The sequence below is a fragment of the Ursus arctos genome, unplaced genomic scaffold, assembly GCF_023065955.2.
Source record: "Ursus arctos isolate Adak ecotype North America unplaced genomic scaffold, UrsArc2.0 scaffold_20, whole genome shotgun sequence".
Classification (NCBI taxonomy): domain Eukaryota; kingdom Metazoa; phylum Chordata; class Mammalia; order Carnivora; family Ursidae; genus Ursus; species Ursus arctos.
The window spans coordinates 34,277,826-34,284,494 of NW_026622875.1; the positions used below are offsets into that span (position 1 = coordinate 34,277,826).

Below are 6,669 nucleotides of genomic sequence, written 5' to 3' on the forward strand. Positions count from 1 at the left end.
GATGAGGTGACAATGACGAAGTTCTCGCTGGCACTGCTAGCAAGGCAGAAGCATCCCCAAATGAGGTGTTACCAGTTGCCTGTGAAGCAGCTGGACCATTACTGCAGCTCTGAGGGTGCGTCACAAATCAGGTCATAGCTCTGGGTAGAGTCCACCCACTTCACCCGGTACAACGCCCTCCACTTCCTGCACACCTGGGGGGAAGGGGTACTGAGGAGGGGGGCCAGCGCAGGTCCACAGACATTCTAGTGAAGGCACAACCAGGTGCAGCCTGACAGCTGCTTCTTCTAGCAAGCATTTCGGCTTCGTTTGGGGGACCTGCACCCGGAGGTACTCAAAAATTTGTGCAACAATAAGCGGGCTCTAAAGTGAGTGATGAGTGTAATAAAATATTGCACAGTTAAGTGTTTTACCAGCAAGATCTTTCCTCCACTGGAAACTGAACCAACTCTTAATTTTTGATTACAAGATACTTCACTACCAAATGTCAAATAACTGGACTGAATAAATTTCAGCAGAATCTAGGGACATAAATGCTGGGGTACCAGTTAACTAATTTTCATCTCTTACAACTAAACTAGACCATCGCATAAACCGAATTACATCCTTGAAAGTCCATTGAAAGAGGTGATTAGAATTTCTATTATGAACCTTCAGACAGCAACAACTGTGGAAGTGATACAGAATAACTTGAAAGAATAAAAATAGGCCAATATGCTGGAGAAATGCTCTGCTACTAAATCTCACCCTGAATATATATACACACAATCTGTATCTATTTACTCTGAAATGAAATATCTGATCTTAAAAAAGACTTTAAAAAAATAAACAGCAAAAGGTACCGTTGGCATAAGTTCAAAAGTACTAAATAATGTGTGTTAATGTGTTGATCACACTCTACGAAGACATCAAGTTTAAATAGACTTACCATTGAGAATAGCACTTAGGAACGATATATAAATTACCATAGTAGACACTTTTTCTTTGGTATAGTGAAGAAGAGAAACTTTGTGTAACAGATTTGATTTATATGCTGTATTAAGACCACATTCTGCTCTGATGTCAACGGAATATGTGATTAGTGATTGACAACTGTGTGTAGATGATGGTGTAAGAGCTACTTATAGAATGTAAGTGAAAATAAGCGTTTTCTCAAGTTAATCCTAAGTTTTAGAATTCAACTTTCACAGTATTTTGATGTTTCCAGGGGTCTTGGAAAAGAAGGGACTTTTCATTTAAAAAGAAAACAACAAATGCATTTAGTATTATTCTGGTAAGAAAGTTGAAATCTCTCTTATCTTAAGGTTGGCAGATGAACAAGGAGACAAACAAAGGGGGCGAGAATATTTTCAGAGGAAAGCTAACAGTATCAATCAATCAGTTCATCGATCAATGTGCCCCACCTTGTAATCACATTAGCAGATCTCCATTAACAACTGAAGCATTCCATCTAAGACTTGGGGGCACCACCCTTTATCAAAGTTATTGTCTAAGTAATAAGATAATTTAAGAAACCTGTCTGGAACTTCGCAGAAAGTTAATTGAGCAAACACTCACTTCAATACGTTTGCACATATTTGTCCTGAGGTTGCTCTAAGATGACTATTTTTTAAGTGGCGTGCAGACTCGGGGGGTTTTGATGTTACAGTTGAGGTACGTATAGGAAAAGTGCATAGCATTTCTCTCGACGGGTTCTCGCACGACAGAAATAAGAAGATGATATTACTCTTCTTTAAAGTTTTGCCACTGGTAAATGGTAAGAAAAACTCCTCTCGACCCCTACCCCCAGCCAGGAAGAGTCTGAAGCCCTGGATTATAGTACAGGTAGATATTAAAACGGAGACAGAGCCGTTATTTAGTGGTGACAGGAATATAAATACGTGCACTAACCTATAAACTGGTATTTACTTCAGGAAGGTAAGTAATATTTTTCCTCTGATTGCTGAGCTGTCAGTTTAATGCAGCGTAAATAAACAGTAGGTGCCTGCTAGCTCGAAGTAGGAAGTGTTCATTCCACACGAGGAACAGATTACTGAAGCCTGATGTTCATCATGCTGAAACGTAACTTTCATTTTACCAGAAAATACACCCTACCGTGGATGATTTTTCGTGCCTGATCTATTAATTAACTTAACTCTGTTCTGTCAAAATGTAAACCAATTTGTTAAAATCATCCCAGAGTTTTGGAGTTTGAAAAACAAATCAATTTGAAAAGCAAGAGTAAGGACTATTCTGTAATCGGATCACCAATGCTAAAAATGAAGGCTAAATATAATAAGCATAAACTATACAAAACTAAAACAAAGTACATATTTAAATACAGAATTTAACAATCTGAGTTACCGAATTTACTCAAAAATCTTCCTCCTTTGCCTAGTAAAAGCAACTGGCACTTTTAATATTTCACAACCTTGTGCTACTTAGGTCCATTCAATATGTATGCTTTTTCTGCTGTCTGAAATAACTAAAAGTAAACCATTCATAAAAATCAATCACACTCTCTAATTCTAATTGAAATATTACTGAACTCTCCTGAGAGAAGTGGCAAGTTTGAAGATCAAATGATGATTCCCTTCCTAACAGCATTCATGTAAAACGTGGGTTTCTTCCCATTTTCTATATACCACAAAGCTATGACGGTATATACTGCAACTAATTTTTTCCTTATACACCAGCATTTAGCAAAATCTTTCATGCCATTATTTAAAATGGGAACTTATCTAAAAAGGACAGAAGAAAACCTGGAGAGGTTTCTATTTACAATATGGACAAATTCTGATAATTAAACAGTGGACTGTAAAGGAAAAAGTGGGGCTTAAAAAATGATATTTTTGCATTCGATAACAACATGTCTAGACATGGTCTGAAGATTGATTCAGTCATGTGCATTTATTTTATATACTTCATCAACCCCAAGTAGTAATATAAGAGTCATCCAAGACAACACGTCTTGGAAGAAATGATTTGTTTGTGTAAAGGGCATATCAATGTATGGCCCTCTTGGAAATTTACAGAGCAGATGAAAAACCACTAGAGTGCTTTACAGAGTCCCTGCTGTATATCCATGTTGTGTTTAGCTTAATAATGTTTGTAACCAAAAGATTTTTACAATAATGAGGAACAGGTGCCTGTCACCTGACCTTTTAGGCCTAATTTACAATCCACAACCTGTCACATGAAAAAATAATTGAAAATCTCCTTCAAATATTTCAGTCTTTGCTAATTTAACGTAGTCTTTCTTAACCATCATTCAGCACACCATAGCTTATTCAGTCACAGGTTCATAGAGCTGGAAACAGACTTCTCTGCAGAAATAAACCAATACTCATTTTGTTGTTCTTGTTTAAGATGCTGGGAGACAAAAGAACTACTTTTGTAGATTATCAACCAAAGAATATATTAATTTATTACAACAACTAAACAAAAGGCATTCCTTGTGAATACTTTTACATACAAAGAACTATTATTTATTACATATTTCAGCTTGTGGGAAAATGAGGAATGCATTGATTCTGGAAATAACTATTCAGACTTTTGGAAGTTCTTTAGGTCTTCTTTCTCTATCTCTTTTTTCCCCCTTCTCCCCCTTGCTCTCCCCACCCCCAACCACACACACATTTTAAGGCACGAATTACTTTAGGAGGGAAATCCCTATCCTTTTTTCATCCATCATTTGTATTCAATATTCAGAAAGGAATACAAAATTGAGCAGTGATTTTTGTTTCTCTTGCATAATCTTGTTACACATAGCCATACTTAAATTTAACAATGCTTTGTATTTTATAGCCGCTGTTTGCATATTATGTATTACATATGACTGAACAACTCTACATTTAAAATATTGTTTCCATTAGAAAAACTATGAAGTAATAAGTGTCAAATGGAGATGAAGAATAAACATGCCTGGTATATTTATAAAATGCAGAGTCACTTAAAATGTGCACAAATAGGATACATATTTTGCTACTGGTACATTTTACACAGTATACACATGGTCTAGAGTGTATTTAATAATGTGCCTAACCAAGTTAATTAAAGTATTTATGTCTGGTGACTGTGTTAAACACTTGGAGAGGTAGTGAAAGATACAGCCAGTTACTTCTGCTAACTAAAGTTGAAAATTATGCACTTATTATAACCTTTTCTAACAATGTGAGAAAAACAGAGTAAATATATTAAATTTGTTTCACAACAGATGCTTAGGTTGTTAATATTTAAGATGCCTATTCATGCTATTCCTGTCTGCACATTTGTCAAAAATGTAAGCTTGAATGCTAATGTTTGCCAGCAGACTGGAGCAGCCAGTATATGAATGTACTACTGTTCTACTCAAATAATATGCAATAGAAATAAAGGACTGCTGCTAAATCATAGCATTAGTACCCCATGGCAGATTAAAGGTTTTTAGAGCAAACACCTCAACCTTGGCTTTTTCCAGTCTTAAGGTACGGTTTTTGCTGTTGTTGTTGTTTGCTTTTGCAGCTACGTTTTACTATAAAATAAATCTTACAGTCCTGACACCTCAGAAAAATCCACTTTAGATAGGGTGTTAATTTCAGTAAAGTTTGAACGGCACGCGTTACTCCCTCAGTAGCACAAACACTGTAGATTTTAGGGACTGTTTAGGACAAAACCTGACACCTACCAGTCGCCTTTCACTCATTTCTTACCCCTCCTCTGTCTTCTTGGAAAAGTCAGGTCCCCTGGCCTCCAAGGATGCAAGCAAGGAACCCCAGCCAGTCCCGGTAGAATGGTTTTCTCCTGAGAATAGGACGTCTTTCTGTTTTCCCTGTCTCTTATACAACCGTGTAGAGTCCAAGTCTTACAACATTTGCCTGGAAATCTGGAATGCAGCGAAGGAAAGTTCGCCGAGGAAGGGCGCAGGGGTCAAAGTTGCCAATCAGGGCACTTTGAGAGGCGATCCTGTGGTTGACACTAGTAAGTGAGATTTGCAACGCCCCAGTGGAAGTCTGGGCCAAGACCTCCAGCAGGAGCCCTAAGCCCCTCTCTGTCTTATGGGGTCATCCCAAGAGTGCTGCTCAGTGCATTTCCCCGGTACACGCGTGTCACTCCCCGTACCTGCCACCTGCCCGCTTTGTGCCTCGTATCGTGGTTGCCCAAACCCACGCTCCGCCGCCCCGGGAGCCTCCGCAGTGAAGCGCTCGGAGAAGGCCGCCACGCTCGGGTCGGGACCGCAGGAGGGAGACACGGTGCGGACCCCGAGGCCGCACCTGTGATGTCTCGGTCCTGCTAAGAGGGCAGCACCTCTTCCTGCCTCCAGCCCTACTCCAAACCTACATTCACTCCAGGAGCCCCTTCAGGACCCACCTCACTGCCGCCAGCGAGGGCTCGAAATGCGGAGTGCCGCGGCTTTCAAAATCCCGGCTCCAACTTGAGCGCCCGGGTGCCCAAGTGTTCCCGGGATGGAGAAGTTGCCACTAACTTCCTAGGCCCCTCTCCGCCGCCGCTCCCAACCAGCCGCGCGGGCGGGGGGCGGAGGAAGGAGGAGATGGACCGGGGAAGGATGCTGGGCTTACTTGCGATCCGGCGGGGAACGTTTCCACTCCCCCAGCCTACTCCGCCGGGCACCTTTCGGCCAGCCCAGCTCCGGAGCGCACAGAGAGGCTCTCTATCCCTTTTCCCGTTTGCTTCCTTCGGTCTTTTCGGCTCCCCTTTTCTCTTCCAAGAGGGGTCATACTGACGACCTGAAGGAGTTTGTTCAGCCAGGGTCTGTCGGGCAGGTGTGTTAGGGTGCCCACACCCTGGGAGAGAATGAATGGCATCTCCAAGTCCCCCATCCCGGGTGCTCTCCCACGCTCAACCGGCCCACCCCTCCCGGGTTCGGCTGCGCACGAGAGAAGGGGCTCGGAAGACCCTTGAAGCCGGACGTCCACGAGAGGGGAGCCGCGCCGCCCCAACAAGGGGCGCCGTGGGTGGGTGCTACGGAGAAGTTTGGATCGATTCCGAAAAAAGAGAGAGAGAGAGAGACGAAAGAGCAAGAATAGGGGGGAAAAAGAGAGGCAAAGGAGCAGAACTCACTCAGGCATGGGCGTTGGGGGCGGCGGTGGCTGTCGAGTGCGGGCCCGCGACCAGGAACAGCTCCCCGGGCGGGCGCGCCGGCGTCGGACTTCCGAGGCGGCGGCTTCTGCCTCTTGTGCCGCCGCCGCCGGAGCTGCGGCTGCCGCGGAAGTTAATTGCAACTTGACTTCAAGTTGTCTTCTTTCCCCATCCGAAGTGGGCGTTTAAAGGGGAGAGCGAGGCGAGGAGCGAGCTAGCGAGCGCGCGGGGCCGAGGGAAGGAAGGGGGGGGAGGGAGGGGATGTTAACGGGGGGGGGAGGGGGAGGGGGCGGCGGCGGGGGCGGGAGGGGGAAGGGGCCGGCGGGAGCTGCTCTCCGCTCGGCGGTCGCCGCGCCCGCAGTCTGGAGGCGCACCGGAGCGGCCGGGGCGCCCCCCGCGGGAGCCCACAGCCCCCCGAGGCGCGCATCCAGCCGCGGCTCCTTCGGCCGGGCACGCTGCGCCCAGGGGCTCGGAGGTCCCCGCGTCGCCGCCGCTCCCGAGCTTGTGCGACGCGGGCTGGCCGGCGGGGCGGCGAGGGCCCGGCCCGCCTCCCCAGCGCCCGCCCCGGCTTCTCCCCCTGGCGGTGGAGCCTCGGCGGCCGCCGGCTGCACT

The 6,669-nt window shown here is 45.1% G+C and overlaps 1 protein-coding gene across 2 annotated transcripts in view; it reads right to left on the minus strand.

Moving 5' to 3' along the window:
• The window catches only part of SATB1 (SATB homeobox 1), a 98,759-nt gene extending 92,537 nt beyond the window's left edge, over nucleotides 1-6,222 (minus strand). For both annotated transcript variants that reach the window (XM_026496944.4, XM_048216167.2), the window contains exon 1: nucleotides 6,040-6,222. The gene's annotated coding sequence lies outside the window, so the exon portion shown is untranslated. The remainder of the gene's footprint in view (nucleotides 1-6,039) is intronic.
• Nucleotides 6,223-6,669: the final 447 nt, after the last annotated feature.